This window comes from Dreissena polymorpha, chromosome 1, assembly GCF_020536995.1.
Source record: "Dreissena polymorpha isolate Duluth1 chromosome 1, UMN_Dpol_1.0, whole genome shotgun sequence".
In the NCBI taxonomy this organism is placed as follows: Eukaryota; Metazoa; Mollusca; class Bivalvia; order Myida; family Dreissenidae; genus Dreissena; species Dreissena polymorpha.
Genome location: NC_068355.1, coordinates 155,515,517 through 155,535,919, shown reverse-complemented (window position 1 = coordinate 155,535,919; position 20,403 = coordinate 155,515,517). Strand labels below are relative to the sequence as shown.

Genomic DNA, 20,403 nt, shown 5'->3' with positions numbered 1-20,403 from the left:
TAATTTGAGTGATTTATCATCATGTTTTTATTTAACATATTATGTCCTACCAAACACTGATGCATAATACCCCCTCAGAGATAAAATGTTTCATTTTATGATTGATTTTGGTCAATTTGTTGAGAACACTTCGAATGTATTTATTGCTGATTCTCATTAATTTCCTTCACCACAGAAATGCAATCAATTATTTAATATGCACATTAATTCTTCAGTTTAACAGTTACAAAAGGTGATATCATGACATTTCAAATGTAAAATATTAATAAATGACCTTCACGTATTTAATATGATACCTTGATGTAAATGGTGATGATTTTGATCGTGGTGGTGATTATAATGATTTCTCTCTCCCTCCCCCTCTCTATTCACGTCTCTCTCCCCCTCCGTCTCTCTCTCTCCCACATGATGTAATGATGTTAGTGGTGGTGGTAATAGCAATTTGATGATGATCAATTTATTGTCATGATGATGACAATCTAAACAAGAGTTGTCACCATAGGATGACTTATGCCCCCTATAAACGCTTGATAGAAGTTATGAGCTTTTTTCGAAACCTAAACGCAGCTTTTAAAACCTAAACGCTGACCCTAAGTTCAAGGTCAAAGTCACAGGGGTCAAAATTTGTGTGCGTATGGAAAGGCCTTGTCCATTATACACATGCATGCCAAATATGAAATTGCTATCTGAAGCGACATAGAAGTTATGAGCATTTTTCTAAACCTAAACGCAAAGTGTGACTGACAGACGGACGGACGGACAGTCCGATCACTATATGCCCTCCTTCGGGGGCATAAAAATATAAAGATGAGGGTGAGGATGAATGGTGGTGGTTGAGGTGAGAATGGAGACTATGTAAGTGGTATTCGCTGAGGTGGTAGTGATGGTGATGATAACTAAAGTCTGCTGATGTTTGAGGCATAAAGACAGGTACATTGTAACACAACTTAGAAACTGTTCTTTAGTGACAAAAAATATGACAGACAAACAATCTATTAAATGTATTAATTAACTTTTTAAACCTTTGTATTGGCTTTGGAAATTGTTTTCATAATATCTCAAGCAAACATTGAACGATTATGTGAAAGAATACCTAAAGGAATACATGTTATTAATAAAAGAACACACAGAGCCACTTCAGACATGAATAAATAACAGGGGTACTCGATTACATGACAACCTGCACAATACCTGCTCTATATTTCTTAAGTGCTAATTCAAAATTACCCAACCTTAACAGGGAATTCATTAAAGCCTGCTTAATATGTGCAAATAAGCTCTCCACTTATTCAATCAACAATGCTTAGATACCTGAATAACATATTGTAATCTCTTAAGTGGATTACCATGCACATACCATGTGAAAACACCCAATGCTCTAAATGGACTAGGGGAAATAATTCAATTTTACAGGCAAATATGATTTATATGTAGACATATTAGTTACATGAAGTTAGTTTGTGAGTTCAAATAGTTGAATCAATACTAATTTACACTGTGAGGCATAGAAGGTTGAACAAGTAGAATACATTTGACATCCAGTATTTTTTCTCGCCATTTTAGGACTGGGGCTGGGTCCCTTTTGATTGGGAAAAATCCCTGTGTTTTGACTGGAATTGGGAAATTAGTGCTGTTGTTGTTTTGCTAACAAATAATTCAAAATAGAGACAAAAATTGAATTCAACACTTAATTTATGCTCATGTTTAAACCGTTTTGACAATTATAATGTGATAGCAAAATATGGAACTCATGAAATACCTGCCTGAAAATCAACACAATTTGAACACAGATGTTGCTCACTCATTATACTGCATGTGTATGCTATATCCTACAAGTTAGAAATACAGCTAAGTTTATATCACAGGGTGTTTATCAGATCAAGGCCTGCACCACTAGGCATGGATTGAAGCTTTGTTCTAAACATGAGGGCCTGAAAAGCTCAAATTTGCTCATCTGAGATACAAAGAAACTGACCTGTTCTATGAAGCCCAAGAAAACGCGTGGACTGTACTGCATCTCTAGAACAAATGTTCTGATCAAGTTTTATGAAGAGTGAACTATAGATGTAACTTTTAAAGTACTAACAAGGCTTAACTATAGCCATATGATATAAGGATAAATTCTCGCCCCCTGGAGGCCATGTTTTTCTACAGACCAGAACCATTTTCAAACATATCCAAGATATCATTAGAACTAATGGTCTGACCAAGTTTCATGACGATTGGACAATAAATGTGATTTTTAGAGTGTTAACAAGTTTTTACTAAAGCCATATTATAAGGAAAAATGCCCCACACTCTGGCAGCCATGTTTTTTCAAGAAATTGGAACCATTTTGAACTCCTCCAAGATATCATTGGGAAAAACCTTCTGAACAAGTTTCATGAAGATCAGACAATAAATGTGGCCTCAAGAGTGTTGTAACAAGGTTGTATTAAAGACATATATAGCCATATAAGGCAAAATGCAACGACCCCTGTTGTCCATGTTTTTGAAAAAAATTGGAACCATATAATTCGAACACTTCCAAGATATCATTAGGACAAATCTTCTGAACAAGTTTCACAATGATCGAAAAATAAGTGTGTTCTCTACAGTGAACAAGTTTTTACTATAGCCATATAAGGAAATATGCGTCGCGCCTAGTGGCCCCTGGTGGCCCCTGGTGGCATGTTTTTCAACCAACCAGAACAATTTTTAAGCTCATCCAAGAAATCATTAGAAAAATCTTTTGACCAAGTTTCATGAAGATGAATGTGGCTTCTAGAGTGTTAAAAAGATTTTACTACAGCCATAAAGCCATATAAGGAAAATGCTCCACCCCCTGATGGCCATGTTTTTCAACCGACCAGAACTATTTTTAAACTCATTCAAGATATCATTAGAACAAATCTTTTGACCAAGTTTCATGAAGATAAATGGGGCATCTAGAGTGTTAACAAGATTTGCTATAGCCAAATACACTACGCGACCCATGATTTTTGCCTAATTCGCAGAGTCATGGTGGACAGTTTGATTTTTGAGTGGAAAATCACTGAGATTTCCTGTGATTCATCACTCAGCCGTCTCGCGAGAGTAAGATTATCTTTGCGGTGATTCTCCGCAATTTTGTGGTGATTCGCAGAGATTCACCGCAATTCGCTGTGATCGCAGTGGATATCGGTGACATTGGTATTTTGCCAATTCATGCATATAAACCTAATCGTATCGATAATTGTATACATACCGCTTTTCTAATGTGAACAATTATCCAATAATTCAACATAATTACAACATCAATTACGAAAAAATAATCTTAAACATTTATAATGACAAATAGGTTTAGGAATTTTTTAAACACAACATATGCCTACGCCATTTTTTAGAAGCGTAAAGAGGACAGTGCATTATGGGACACAGTTTTCATTGGATGAGCGAATTTAAATTTCGGTTGAATGCAATAAGATCATGTACAAAAAAATGTTTTATTGCATCATGTACGCAGCATGTAAACAACTTGCTTCCCGGGGACTTTCTGCTAACAGGTTAAAATGAAAGTGAATATTTGTTTTGTTTTTTAATTCCGTTTTTTTACTTCCTTCATAAACATAATACACCTAGCATATAACATAATACATAATATGTCAAATATACACACAATTAGTATGTTTGTTTCACAATGTATTACTATATATTGGTACATAGCATTTTTGAAGACTATGATTGTTGTAGATAAAGCATGTGTATTTTGCCTAAAACATATTACTAGAAATACATACATTGAGCAAAATGTTTCACAAAGTTTCTTATATTACTTGTGATACATAGCATCTATTAAGACAATAGTTGGTGTGAAATGAATATGTTCGAATTAGTTTCAAACAATATTTTAAAGTATGGAAAAATGGAGTAATATTACACAGGTCAATAAAGGTTATAATACAAATATACAAAAAAGAAAGAAAAAAGGGGTATTAATTGCTTTAAGGTAGGTGTTCTTATGTAAGTGAGTATGCGTAAAGATGTTTTTAGGGTAGGTGTATTAATTGGGCAAAAAAAGCGCCCAGCGAGTATTAAAAATATGTAGTTTGTTTTGTGTTGCTGCGATTAATTCCTCGAGTTTAATTCTAGTATTAAAAAATGGTACAATTAAGTTTCTACTAGTGGTGTTGTTTTCTCCTGTTTGAATTCAAGATAAAATATTTAGCCAACAATAATATGAAGTTAATAACATGTGAATTGTTAGCATCAGCTAGGGTCAAATTACAAAAAGATTAAGTTGCATAATTTAGCTCTAACTTTTCTAACTTGTCGTAAATAAAGTTTTTTATATCCATCCAAAACTTTTGAATAGAATGACAATCCCAGAATAAGTGAATATTCGTTTCTGTGTGCATATTACAAAAATCACATAATGTTGATGTAATGAGATTGCATTTATGGAGGAAAGAATTGTTTGGTAAAATGTGCATGAGGTATTTATATTGGAAGTTTCTTAGTTTGGTGTCAATAGTTTATTTGATTGGTTGGTTGAAGATGGTTCTTTGGTTAATATTTGATTATTTGGAGTTTCTTTCCATTTATCAAATTGTTTGAACAGTTCTGGTTTTTGTTTTAGTATAAGTGATTTATATACCATTTTGCAAGCTTTTGTATTTTCTGTTATTTCGTTAAACTTGTATTGCTCTGCGGTGTAAATAATATCGTTTTCTTTTAGTCTATGTTTCCATTAAAAATTGCTTTTTACAATTTGATGGTATTTTATAAAGTCTGCTTTATCTATTTCATAAAGGTTTATTATATCTTGAAAACTGTAAAAAGATCTTTTCCTGAAATCATATACATGTTCAATAAATTGAATACCTCTGTCGAACCATGTTTTTATAAAGAAAGTTTTATTTTCGTTTTTTATAAATGAATGATTCCAGAAAAGTTGAGATATTTCATCTTTTTTTAACGCAATGCTGAGCCAACCACTCAGAATGTTTTTTAAGAATACGGATTTTATGTTAAGGTCTTTAACTTTCTTTTCATGATAGTTTGATTTAAAAATCAACGTTCCATCATAACTATTTAGCATATTGGTGTATACTTTAATCAGTTTTGAATCTAATGAAATATAAATCTTTTTATCCAACTGGCTTTGAGGGATTTTGAGAATATGTCAATTTCTAACATTTTTAAACAGAACAGAACAGAACAGAACAGACAGTTTATTAAGACTTATACATAAGTACATCGTCTTTAATGCATATAATTATAAATAAAGTAATGTCACGTATACTATAGTAGGTAACCAAATCAATATAATGATGTATATATGTTAGTAAGTAAAATGACATTTCTGAACTAAATTCAATGAAATGACATTTCTAAACAAAATAAGAACAGAGATAAACAACGATTTTGACAAGGAGAAACATAATAATGTTAAAGGCAGTAAGGACAATGTATTACAAATACTATCAGTGACTGCAAAGTGATACATACACTTCTTTGAAGAAAGTCAAACTATAATTCAGTGGTATTATTTAAAATAGCATTTCGTACAGATAATGCTTCCTTAACATATTTACACACGTTAAATATTTCAAATTTACAAGTTGATGTTAATAAACTATGGAACTTAACAACCGATGGATTCACGAAATAAAAACGTTTAATGAATTTTTGCCGTAGAAAACGGTAACATGAACAAACACAAATAAAATGGAATTCATCCTCTTTATCCCGTTGATTACAACAAAGGCAATAACGTTCTTCACGGGGGATATTGTTGCGTGAGTATCTTCCTGTCTGAATTCTCAATGGATGGGCGGAAGCCCTTAATTTCACAAAGTATAAACGTAGACTCTTGGGTAATAAATCTAAATAGTTTTCATATTCAAGAGTATATAAGTTTTAAACATTCTATACATATCTAGAGTAGAAACTCTATTCATATCACCAAACCATTCTTGCTTAAAGGTATCAATAATTCTGCATTTAAATTCACAAACAAAAGCATGACTATTAGTTATATTTGCTGCTTCAAAAACATAGGAAAATCCGTAATCGATTAACAATTGTTTAACATTTGCAACCCAATTGTTGCATCCCTTATTACAATCATTTAATGCTTGAATATACACAGTTTGTATTATAATATTTTTACTGTTAATAATGTTTAACCAATACTTAACAATGCGTACGTATCTATTTACATATAATGGATATCTGCCTAGCTCACCATAAACTGTAGCGTTAAATGTGCTTATTTTCACATTTAACAATCTCTTGCAAAATTTTAAATGAATGCGTTCGATCTCTTTTGATTTCTTGAAACCCCATATTTCAGAGGCATAGCAACAAATAGATCCAACAAAAGAATCAAACAACTGGCAAAATAATTTCGGTTTAAGATCATACTGCTTACATTTATAGAGTAAAATATTCATAGCCTTTAGGGCTTTTCCAACCAAATGTTCTTGATTTAAACCACCGTCGGCATAATCTTGTGTCTGATTCGTTTTCTGGCAATTTTATCTGGTTTTTTGTCCAACAGAAATTTGTAACATAGTGATTTTATATTTGAGATTATGTCTTGAGATGGGTTTGGTAAAACTGTTAATGCATATACAAGCTTGGGTATTGCAAAAGTTTTTAAAACTGTAATTTTTCCAATTAAAGATAGTTTCCACCGCTTCCATTGATTTAGACGAGTTTCAAAAGCATGAATTTTTCCTGGAATATTTAATGACATTATTTCTACGGGATCGTTGCTAAATTCTATTCCTAAGGTTGAAGCATGGTTGGAGCTCTAGATAAATTCTTTGTGTTTGCAAAATTCAATTTGACTATTTTTAAGTTCTCCTTTCTTAAGGATTTTACATTTATGCCTATTTAATGTTAGTCCGGATATTACTGCAAATTCTTCTATTATTTTTATTAATGTTTCGAATGATGTTCAAGAACCATCAAGTACATGTATGAAAGAGGCGTCATCAGCAAAAAGCGACTGTTTTAATTCTACATTATTAATTGTTATTCCTTTGACTTGTGTGTTAAGTTCAATGTCTATCGACATCAATTCAATGCAAATAATGAAAAGGTAAGGAGATAAAGGACATCCTTGTCTGTCCCCTCTTTGTATACTGAAAAAATCTGAAAAATGACCATTATTTGTAACGCGTGATGTTGCATCTTTATAAAAAAGCATTACCCACTGTAAGGTATGCTCACTAAATCCGAAATGGCGGAGGCATTTAAACATAAATCCATGATCCAGACTGTCGAAGGCTTTATTAAAATCTGAAAAAAATAGGAGACTGTTTTCGTTACTTTTATCCATTAGTTCAATAATATCATGCAAAAGTCTTAAGTTTTCGCCAATATTATCTTCCTTTGATAAATCCTGTTTGATTTATACTGATTATATTATTTAAATAAGGTTTTATATGATTGGCAATGGATTTTGTAGCTATTTTGTAATCAACGTTAAGAAGCGAGATGGGCCTCAAGTTATCGATCAAAAGGGTGTCCTTTCCGGTCTTAGGGAGTAAAGTAATTATGCTTTGTTTTTTGCAATTTTGTAAGGTTATTGGTGTCTAAGAATAGTTGAGAGAATTAACGACATATTGCTTAATATCATTCCAAAATATTTTGTAAAATTCTGCAGATATGCCATCTGATCTTGGACTTTTATTGTTTTTCATGTCTAGCAGTGCTTTAGCGCATTCATACTCTGATAGGTATTTTTATTCATTTTGCGTTTGTTCTGGGTTTATTTTATTGCCAGATATTGATTTAGAAACGTTAATGATTGTTTATATCTATATTGTTGTCTTTTTTTATAAAGATTTTCATAAAATTTGGCAGTGTTTTAATATTTCGTTTTGATCTTGTATTACGGCATTATTATTAGTTTTTAGTTGTTGTATAGTTTAGCTTCTGATCTTTTTTTTTCAAGATTTGCAAAATATTGAGTGTTTTTTTCCGAGCCTTCAATCCATTGTGCCTTAGCTCGCATCAGTATTCCTTTTATATTATGTTCAATTAGATCATTTAATTCGCTTTTTGAATCGTTCAGTTGTTTGCATTTTTCTTAATCGTTACTATTTATAATTCTGCAATTCTTGATTTAAGTGTTTCTTCCTGCTCTTTTTTTTTTCTATTTATTTTACTGGCGTATTTAATAGTTTCGTCTTGAATGCTCCCTTTCATTATTTCCCATAATGTATTTGGATTAGCTTCGCGATTGATATGTGCAATTTCCAATAAAGACGTACAGATACATCTTTGATATTCCTGTTCAAATAAATATGAGTTGTTCATTTTAAAATACCCTGGACCTCTGCAATGAGAATGTATGTCGAATTGAATTGATATTAAAGAGTGGTCCGATTTAAACCCTGGAGAAATGTTGCATTCTGCGAGACAATTTGCAATGTCTTGAGATATAAGGAAATAATCTAATCGACAAAATATAGGTGGTTGAATGCCATGTGAATACTTTTTTATGTGGATTTTGTAAACGCCATATATCACATAGATCATTGTTTTCTATTATTTCATTTATTTTTGCGTTACATTTTTTATTTGTATTTAATCGACCATTTAATTTATCTTAATTATAGTTAATAACAGTGTTAAAATCCTCTCCCAGGATTAGTGAGTGGTCATTATACATCTGTATATGTCTATCCAAGCTATTAAAAACTCCGTATTATCTGTGTTGGGACCGTTAATATTAAACATAACAATTAATTTTCCTTGAATTTCTATTTTCAATATTTGAAGCCTGCCCATGATTATTTTCTGATATTCTTAGATAGTGTATTTAAAATCTAAATTTTTCTTGATAAAAATGCCTATACCTAGAGAGTTAGAGCTGTTGCCACTTAAAAAAGGTCTCCTCCCCATTGCTTACCCCAAGTTGCGTTATCTACCTCTGCATTACAATGTTATTCTTGAAGAAAGCATATATTGAATTTGTTTTCTTTAAGCCATTGAAACATAATGGAACGTTTTGCTGATGATGCTAAGCCTTTTGTGTTATAACTGCATATTTTAACTGTCATTATTCAAGTAGGTGATGCTCGTTATCATGTTTATCTTTTTTTACTACCAATGTGTTGTAAGTATTTGGAACGTAACCCTTAAACAAAATATTATGTTTTCACCCCAAAAAGCAACAGGTACACATAATGAATAATAAAAAAGTGAACAATTACAAAAAGGAATGGGTTTCGCCATAACAGGTTAGTTGGTATGACAAACACTTTCAATAGAAAAATGAAAGAGTATATTTTGAAAGAACAAAATAAAGCGTGTGTATGTGCGTGCGTGTGTGCGTGTGTATTGTACGTATGGAAAGTAACTCTTAAAACAAAATATTATGTTTACACTCCAAAAAGCACAAAAGCGTGTGTGTTTGTGTGTGTGTATTGTACGTATGGAAAGTAACTCTTAAACAAAATATATGTTTACACTCCAAAAAAACAACAAACAGGTACACATAATGAATAATGAAACTGTTAACAATTACAAGAAGAAGTGGTTTTTGCCATAACAGGTAAGTTAGTATGACAAACACTTTCAATAAGAAAATGAAAGAATACATTTTAAATGAACAAAATAGAGCGTGCATGTGTGCGTGTCTGTGTGTGTGTGTTTGCGCGTGTATGTGTGTGCGCGTGTGTGGGTGCGAGCATGTGTGTGTTTGTATTGTACATGAGGAACATAAAAAATAATTGACAAAGTTTGTTTTTTTGCCTAACCAGCCACAACTGTAAAAGCAAAAAAAAACACACATAACACAAATCAGTTTGGCTTGCCTACATCTAAACAATACATATATAAATATATTTTTTTTTTCTATTTGATAACCATTAGTAAGAAAAACAAACAGGTGTAGTTTGAACAAACTACAATTAAATGATGATAGTCATACAATTGGTAATGAATAGTGCATTTACATTAGCCATAATTTTTGGAACAATTTTAGGAGTATTTCTTGTTAAAGATTCTTGTCTATGCGTATATGCGTGCTCCCGCGCATGCTTGTATGTTTTTGTGTGTATGCATGTGTGCGTAACTTTTTTTCATTAATAAAAAAACAACCGTACATTGTGGCAACCTAGTGCAAGCTAGATTGCCGCTACGGTTACCAAGCAAAACAAGAAAATAAATATGAACTATTTAGTATGAATTAAGAGCTGCCATTCTTTGTCCGTCTAAAACACGAAAATTGAAAGTTTAGACAGCCATAATGGCCTATTTTCGGTGGGTGTGTCTATGTGTGTAACAAAAAATAGCAGTGCAGGGTTTTCCCCAGGCGCTTGAAATTTTCCGATCAGTGTATTTTTCAGTAAAAGAAAGTGGAGATTGTCCAAATAAATCAAGGTTTCTCTATCAGTGTATCAATATTCCCTGTTTTAAAAGAGCACTCGGTACCTACTTTCACAAGTAATCGCCATAAACACCACATGGGGTAATGGATAATCCACTGATAAGAGAATAGCATGACGCGCGTATCAATTATTCTAGCCACATTACACAGTCATTTAAATGCTGACAAGGATGTATCTGGTAACTTTCAAGTCGTCAAACTGTGAAGTTCATTGTCCAATCGGTTACGCGAATGCTTATGAGGGCGGGGTTAACTATCGACCATTATTTTTGATTGACGTCGGGCATGAAGTAAGAGTTTATCGCAGCTTGATTAGCAAGAAGTTGTACCATTTGAGTAATATAAAACCGGTAATTAGTACAGTACAGAACATTAAAGACGGTTTCGGGCATCATCATCACACCTTTTTACTGTAAACAAGTGTTACCTATGACTCATAATTAAAACGAGAAATTAATTACAAGTGGTAAACAATTAATTATTATAGCGAGTAAGTTTTGCAAATGACTCCCGGTTACAATTATGTGATAAACAATTTAATTCCAGTACATGTATATTTCAACATGTCCATTTATAGAACTGATTCACCTCGTTTTTCTGACATTTATTCGACACGTAATGCGCTTTAACTAATTTTCGTTGAATTAATTACGCACACTTGTAAATGTTTCGTCCGATAATCGATAGTTTGAAGACTGATGATGGCAACCGGCCGTGATCCTCGTGGACAACGTGAATTTCATGCATAATTCCGTCAAAACATTTATTCGACTCGTAAAGTGTTTAAACAAATTTTCGTTGAATTTATAACGCAACGGTTAATATTTGTTGAAATCTCAAATGGGAATAATTCAATTTGTAATCCGAAACCCATTCTCGTAAGTCGATGTTAACGCGTTTTTAATCCGAAACACACTTCCGAATGTAAATGTTACCGCAACGTTAAATATTTTTGCTTCAAATTAGCAGTGCAAATTTATTTTGTGTCGAATCTTTTTCTCAATTAAAAAGAGCTCGAAAATTATGCAGCATGTACAACGACGCGTTATTTGCATACAAACGTGCGTGAATTGAGCGTTTTAACAAGCACAAAACAGGTCAGTGAATTGACGCATATTCAGAGGCAATATTTCATCAAACCTATAAATAGTCACTTAAAAAATGGCAAGATTTGTGTTAAAGAAATAATTGAGAGCTTTTATCGTAAATATTTACCAGAAAGAGATTGATAAAAACGGAATAAACGGGATTATCGGGTAATACATAGAAACTTGAAAAGTTGTAAGTATACCGAAAAAGAATCGGGTTGAAACGGATGTATTGGGGAATCGTTCGAGTCGGGATTTTACTATCTGTGCTGGAAAGTTTTAAAACAATTAAACAATATAAAAAAAAATTTTTTAAAATGACTGGGGGATTTTTTGAAGAGTCATAGCGCACCAAATGACGTCTTTTGACGCTGTTTTTCTTTGTTTTATAACGCACCACAGAACGTGAATTGACACGTTAAATTTAAAAAAAATCAACGTCGGGAGGGGACACCCCTCCCGAACCACCCCTAGAAGCCCCGGGGCGCCTGACAATAATCCTGTGGAAAGCACTGCAGTGCGTTTATGTGTCCTCGCGTGTGTGTTCTTAATTGTATATTGCTGTGTTTGTTGTACCATGTATATGTCCAATAAAATATTGTCATCTCCAGAAATAACATGAAATCTTATAAATCTTATAGTGTTGCATTACATAATAGACAATAAGATTTGACACGACTACTGAAAATCTACATAAAACATAATCAACAAGAGAATCTAATTTATGGCGATTTTTTAGATTTATTGTGCCATTGTTTTTATGGCCATTTTTACCTTTGAAACTCTCGAGCTCCCTCGCATAACACGCTGTCCAATGATTGTGAACAAAATTAATGTACAAAGTCATTTTAAAATCTCACAAGCTCATTTATGGACATTTTTTACCTTTAAAACTCAAAGTGTGACATTGACCTTGGAGATATCGACGTAATTCTTTCGCGTGACACACCAGCCAATGATGGTGAACAAATGTGCCAAATAATTTTAAAATCTCACAATGAACAACATAGTTATGGCCCGGGTAAGCTCATTTATAACCATATTTGATCCCTGAATTTAAAGTGTGACTTTGACAATGGAGATATCAACGTAATTCTTTCGCGCGACACACCTTCCAATGCTGTTAAAAAAAAAAGAGTTCCAAATGGTTTTAAAATCTCACTATGAACGACATAGTTATTGCCCAGGCAAGCTCATTTATGGCCATTTTTGATCTTTGAACTCAAAATGTGACCTTGACCTTGGAGATATTGACGTAACTCCCTCCCGCGACACACAGTCCAATGATGGTGAACATATTTGCCAAATGATTTTAAAATCTCACAATAAATGATAAAATCATGGCCTGGACAAGCATTTGACCTTAGAACTCCAAGTGTGACTTGACCTTGGAGATATCGACGTACTTTTTTCACACGACACACCTTCAAGTTAGTAGTGTGTTCATACAATCACAACAATTAAAGTAAAACACGTACAAGTTAATTAGAGTAAAAAAACACGTACAAGACTACTGTAGATCTACATAAAACATAATCTACAACAGCAACAAATAATGTGTTCTTACAATCACAACAATTTAAATAAGAGCACGTACAAGGCGTTCAGCTGGGGTGCTTTTCGCTGATTTCTATTCCCAGCGTAACCCCACCTGAATGCATCGCACTACTTCTGCCATAGCAGGAATGGGCTCCTCGTCTTCTTCTTCTTGCTCCTCTTCTTCTTTCGTCGATTCGGGTTCCGTCACTGTTTGTATTATCTGTTCGTCGGTAAGCACTGCTGATGTTTGTTCTTCGTCGTCCACTGTCAGCCACGTCTTGATGTCTTCTTCCGTCACTGGTCCCAGGGCTTGCTTGGCGTTGAGCATGTCGTGGTTGTTGAAACCTTCGTAGTCCTCAACTCGTTGTTCGGCTTCCCTTATATCAGCTTCATCGAACCCATCGAAGTCACTGTCGCTGTCGGCTTGTTCACCGACAGCGTCACCCAGGCCTTTCCGCCAGCACGCTGCTATACAGGAGGCGGACACTTCGCTCCATGCCGTAGCGAACAGGTACATAGCGTCCTTGATTGTGACCTGCTTAAGATAGTCCGTCAGGTTTTTGTCACTGTCTATTATGGCCGTGATTAGTTGTCGCCTGTAGTTCCGTTTCGTTGTGGATATAATTCCCATGTCACATGGCATTCTTTGGCAGGAAGGACACGACTATCTGCCCATCCCGCGACTTGAGATCCTTAGGATGGGCGGCGCAGTTGTCCACAAGAAGGAGCGCCTTCAGTGGGAGTTTTTTCTGACGAAGATACTTCTCACTTCAGGCACAAACTTCTTGTGGAACCAGTCTTCAAATATTGCCCCCGTCATCCACGTGTTACTCGAGAAGTCGTAGTGGACTGGTAGCGTTTTTAGATTGACATGGTGGAAGCAACGCGGTCTTTCGTACTTCCCGATGATCAGGGGTTGGAGCTTGTGGGTACCCGACGCGTTGCAGCATAGCAGAGCGGTGAGTCTGTTTTTGCTTTGCTTGAAGCCGAGTGTTTTTTTATTGTCACTCTACTGTGCGAGGCTTTTGTCGGGTAGCATTTTGTAGTAGAGTCCCGTTTCGTCGCAGTTATATACCTGCGACGCAATGTAACCTTGATCTTCAATCATTTTTCGGAGCTCTTCCGGGTACGCTTCAGCCGCTTCTGTGTCCGCAGAACGCTCCTCACCCCGGATGGTTACTTGCTTTATACCATGGCGGTGTTTGAAGTTGCGCAACCATCCGGTGCTGCCCTCGAACGAGTTGTTTTCAGGGTGTAACATTTTGTTGAATTTTAGGGCCTGGTGTTGTATATTGGGGCCAGATATGGGCATACCTTCGGTACGCGCCTGTGTGAACCAGGTTATTACTGCCTTATCGAGTTCAGTATCATTAGCTACCTTAAACCGTTTGCGTTTCTTGTCTGGGGTGTCCATTTCCGATATTGCTGTTCGTAGCTTTTCTTCATCTTTTAGCCACCCTCTTAGCGTACCTTCGGGGACACCAAATTCCTTTATTATCGATGTACGGGATTGACCAGCCTTTATCTTGTCTATAATCTCGATCTTCTCAACAATCGAGAACTGTTTACGTTTGCGTGTGACACTATTGCTCGTATTCATATTTGCGATTTATTTCGTGTACAGAGACAGAATGACCAGTTGCGAAATTTAACGCTTTATATACCAGTAAACTGCCATTATTACCTTTGCAGTGACACGAATTGCTCATTTCTTAAGTGTTAAAAACAACCCCGTCCGAGTGCAAACAACGCTGTCACTTATCGACTGTTTTTCACGCTTCATTGCGTGCCAAATTAAACCGCGAAATATAGGGTGTTAATACTAGGTAGAACCGGTTTTTTGCTCAAGTTAGCGAATTCTCAGATTAAAACATGTCATTTAGTGATCATGCTTGTTGGAATTTTGGGATCCATAGCCAAAGCGCGATATATTGGACAACGCGATATACCGGTCCGCGATATATCGGCGTTGCAGTGTAAACAACAAAAATGTGTGCATATCTACAGTCCCGATTAATTCATACAGTCTGAGTGGTACATTCGCTAAATACGTAATTAAGATATTTGTTAGTACCAATTAAATTCATTTGTTAATATAACATTTATTCAAGCTTTAAGTATTAAACATATGATTTTGTTTTCATTATCTATATGTTATAAAGGATTGTACTGACACTTGTATCGTACATGAAATAAAAATGGAACAAACTTCAACACAAATACAGTTGCAAATTTAAGAAAAAATATACATACAGAAATTGTTTGCACAACCAAAATATTACTTTTTCACAAACACTGAACAATGTATAACGGCTATTAAAGTGTTTTTATAACCAATTGTACAACGCTTTTACCCAACGGATCTATGCAAATTAGCCATTATATCATCTACCGTTAACCTTTAACCGTCCCCTAATAAAAGCTTGCATATTCCTTGACTTCCACTTGTTTTAACTGTTAGCTATTAACGGTTTATTACTCTCGATACTAGAATGAGTACATAATATGTTGGTTGATGTACTGTGTGTTTAAAAACTGTCAGTACAGCTTTAAACAGTACTTGTACATATTTTAGCGTAGTTTGTGCTTACTTTCAATTTTTATTAAAGTTAAAGCATCTTAAAAAATTAAAGATATTTTTGACATCTACCTCATCAAAAACATGACAAATAGTACTAACATGAATGAAGTTTATACATATTTTAGCGTAGTTTGTGTTTACTTTCAATTTTTATTAAAGATTAGGTATTTTAAAAGATTAAAGATATTTTTTGACATCTACCCCATCAAAAAAACATGACAAATAGTACTAACACGAATGAAGTATATAATACAATATGTTTTCACAAACATGAATGTTATTTATGTTATCGTTTATTGATTGATATATGTTAATAAACTACATGTACTGATGTAGGAATTTAATATTTAATGTTTTTATGAATTAGCTGTTTACATAAAGTTTTAAACGCCTGCATAAAAACCGTTTAGATAATTCAGGTTGTCATAATTAATTCTCTGTCTCTGGCTTGAATGGTTTCCACATGGTTCCAGTAGTTCGTCAGCGGTGGTTGAGCAAAACTATCAAAAAAGTATGTTCTATAGTGTTTGTAAAAAAAGGCTCAGTTCACTCTTTGAGTTTTTACTTCGGCCAAGGGAGGTCAAGCCAGAAGCGATACTGTTCCGCGTTTACCTTATGTGTCTGGTCGTTTATGTCTCTTAAGAAAATAGTTCCCTCTCCTGTCCATGACGATTTCATAATATCGGACTGTTTTTTCCTAACACAGGCGAACACTTCGGCATTTGTCCTCGTAAGGTGGTCGTTTACATACACAGGCTTTGGTTTCGAGCGCAGTATTTTCGCTGCCTTCATAATTTGATTTCTCCAAATTCTTGAGACCAATTTAATTATTATCGGTCTCTCTTTCTGTGGCTGAAAGGGTCCCAGTCGGTGACTGATGGCGATGTCAGATTTTGCTAGGTTCAGGTCAGGAATGTGAGCGTTTAAAGTTTGGATCAGTTTTTCTGATGTTTCATATAAATAGTTCTCTGTTTCGCTATCATCGATACCTTCTATTCTTATATTATTTCTTCTGCTGTATTGTTCCACTTCATTAAAATGGAGCTCATTTGCAGACTCAATGGACTTCATTGCTTTTTTAAGGCGTTTGTTTTCCATCTTTTGCTCAAGTAGTTCGTCCTGAAGCTGGTTTATTTGCTTGGCACTCTTGGCATTTTCAAGTTCTTTTTCGAATAACTCTCCTTCGAGTTTATCCACTCTTTGTACAATGGTACTCAGAAGTTCTTCCTTTAATTGGATAACTATTTCCTTAATTAAGTCTTTAAGATCGTTGCTGTCTTTTGTAAGGACATTGCTAAGTTTTTCGTTTATGCTTTTAAGTTCTTTTGCAATCACCATATCTGTGTCCGTATCGTTACTATCGTTACTTGTATCACTTTGAACGTTTTTCTGTTTCTTTTTGTTTTGTTTTACACCAGCTTTTTCACACAGGCTGGTATCACTCACGCTGCTTACGCTGCTTATATTGTCTCGTGGTCGCTTATCACCGGCTCCTACCTCCTGTTTATCTTGTTGCATATTAATTTTGAGTGGTATAATTTCTATAGTCTACCTTGTGTTTTATAAACAGTTCGTCACATGTCTGCGAAATTCAAGTTGGCGTCGCCCATTCTTTGTGATTACATCATTTCATTTCATGTTTTACTTTGAGGTTTTTCTAACACAATTTCTTTTCTTATAAAAAATAAGAGGAAAATAAGTTGTTACCGGTTAATTTAATCCATATATTTATCACTTTTTATGTTTAACTCTTACTCAAAATTGACTTTTAAACACATTTTTACATGTGCGAAATAAACCACGTCTTCACTTTTCAAAGGTTACACTCCAAGTGAATATTTGTTAACAGTTTTCAACGATTTCCATGTTGCCGACTTCTTTTCATCGCGAAAAAAGGTGAATCACGGCGGTTCGCGGTGATTCACGCTCACTGCCTTACAGCGAGATACATCGCTCGACGGTCACCATGGTATTGGCGAGACATCACCCAATTTTTTTTGTCGCTGGGAATCACAGCGATTTTTCATGTTGCATCGATTGCGGTGATGAGAGAATCGCAGCAATAATCACGGGTCGCGTAGTGTAGCCATATGAGGAAAAATGCTCCATCCACTGATGGCCATGTTTTTAAAGCAACCGAAACCAATTTTGAACTCATCCAAGATATCACTAGAAAAAATCTTCTCACCGAGTTTCATAAAGATTGGACAATAAATCATTAAATGTTACCTTTAGAGTTCTAACAAGGTTTTACAATAGCCTTATAAGGAAAAATGCCCCTGGTGACCATGTTTTTCATCCAACCACATCCATTTTTGACCTTGTCCAACATTGTCAATGAAACAAATCTTCTAACCAAGTTTCATGAAGATTGGACATAAATGTGGCCTCTAGAGTGTTAACAAGGTTTTACTACAGCCATATAATGAAAAATGTCCCGGCGGACAAACCTTCTGACCAAGTTTCATGATGATCAGACAATAAGTTTGTCCTCTAGAGCTTACAATAGCCATATAAGGAAAAATGCCCAGCCCCCTCGCTTCCATGTTTTTCAACCAAACCATTTTTTAACTCTTCCAAGATATCATTGGGACAAATATGACAAAATTTCACAAGCAAATGTTGACGCCGCACATCGACGCCTCACAAAAGGCGATCACAAAAGCTCACCATGAGCACATTGTGCTCAGGTGAGCTAAAAATTACAAGTTCAATATGAAAACAATTTATACTAATCAAATATAAATGAGTCGGCACCAACTTATCAGGGACAACACTTTCAGATGTACACTAAGGGACTTTTCTAACGCATCAATTTTCAAACTTGAATATCTCTGTTATGAGTAAAGATATTGATTTAAAATTTTACATACCATCATTTGACTACATTCTATGCAAGCTCACCATAAAATCATTCATCTGTGACGATTGGACGAAAACTTTAACATTTGCACGCTAACGCTCACGCCGACGCCGAGGTGAGTAGGATAGCTCCACTATATATCTTTCATATATAATAGTCGAGCTAAAAAGGGTTTATTTTCATTTTACACTTTTTTGTGTGTCAGAGATTCATTTTATTATATATATGTTTGAAAGCTCTTTGTGGAATATTAACTTTCCTGCACACTTGGTACGAACATGGCATACTTGATTCACATGCCTATACTGTTTTATAGAATCTATGTGATTCAACATAACAAAGTAATTATTTTTGTAACAACTATATTATTAATAATAACCAAGTAGTAGTAGTAGTAGTAGTAGTAGTAGTTGTAGTAGTAGTAGTAGTAGTAGTAGTAGTAGTAGTAGGAGGAGGAGGAGGATGAGGAGCAGCAGCAGCAGCTGCAGCAGCAGCAGCAGCAGCAGCAGCAGCAGTAGCAGCAGCAGTAGTAGTAGTAGAAGTAGTATGCATTACAAAAATGCAGTTAGCCTTACATTTGGTAAAATTTAAATATATTACAAGGGAGGCAAATGCTGTAACAATAAATTTAAACTTATTGCATTTGTTTCCCCTGTATATAAGAAAGATATAATAGTGTATTATCTCCCCTGTCCTGCTTATATTTATATTAATCAACAAAATTAAACATTAACACAATATTTAATATACAAAATACAAAAAATCTCATATTCTGATAATATTTTTACTGATCCACTGTATTTTACTAAAAGGATGATGTTTCATTGGACTGATAATTATAGATTTAGGATTACAGACCAGTTGCTTCAGTAATATTGTTCAGAGTGTGCCCTGTTGGCGGCGTATGCATTCTTGAGTTATTATTCAAAAACCATTTTACTATTTCGAGTCACCATGACCTTGACCTTTGACCTAGTGACCTCAAAATCAATAGGGGTCATCTGCCAGTCATGATCAATGTACCTATGAAGTTTCATGATCCTAGGCCCAAGCGTTGTTGAGTTATCGTATGACAACCACCTGGTGGACGGACCGACCGGCCGACCGACCGACCGACATAGCAAAGCAATATACCCCCTCTTCTTCGAAGGGGGGGGCAGTAGTAGTAGAAGTAGTAGTAGTAGTAGTAGTAGTAGTAGTAGTAGTAGTTGTAGGAGCAGCAGCAGCAGCAGCAGCAGCAGCAGCAGTAGTAGTAGTAGTAGTATGCATTACAAAAATGCAGTTAGCCTTACATTTGGTAAAATTTAAATATATTACAAGGGAGGCAATGCTGTAACAATAAATTTAAACTTATTGCATTTGTTTCCCCTGTATATAAGAAAGATATAATAGTGTATTACCTCCCCTGTCCTGCTTATATTTATATTAATCAACAAAATTAAACATTAACACATAATTTAAAATACAAAATATACAAAAAATCTCATATTCTGATAATATTTTTACTGATCCACTGTATTTTACTAAAAGGATGATGTTTCATTGGACTGATAATTATAGATTTAGGATTACAGACCAGTTGCTTCAGTAATATTGTTCAGGGTGTGCCCTGTTGGCCGCGTATGCATTCTTGAGTATACGCATTCAAAAACCATTTTACTATTTCGAGTCACCGTGACCTTGACCTTTGACCTAGTGACCTCAAAATCATTAGGGGTCATCTGCGAGTCATGATCAATGTACCTATGAAGTTTCATGATCCTAGGCCCAAGCGTTGTTGAGTTATCGTATGACAACCACCTGGTGGACATACCGACGGACCGACCGACAGACCAACATTAACAAAGCAATATACCCCCTCTTCTTCGAAGGGGGGGGCATAATAAATATTGCTTTATAGCAACTTTATGATAAACAATAGCCAAATTACATTGTGTTATTGTTTTATAGTAACGTAATGATT

General features: G+C 34.7%; 1 protein-coding gene across 1 annotated transcript in view; it reads right to left on the bottom strand.

The window, feature by feature from the left end:
• The window catches only part of LOC127857076 (F-box/LRR-repeat protein 5-like), a 61,394-nt gene that overhangs the window by 26,599 nt on the left and 14,392 nt on the right, over positions 1 to 20,403 (bottom strand). The window lies entirely within an intron of this gene.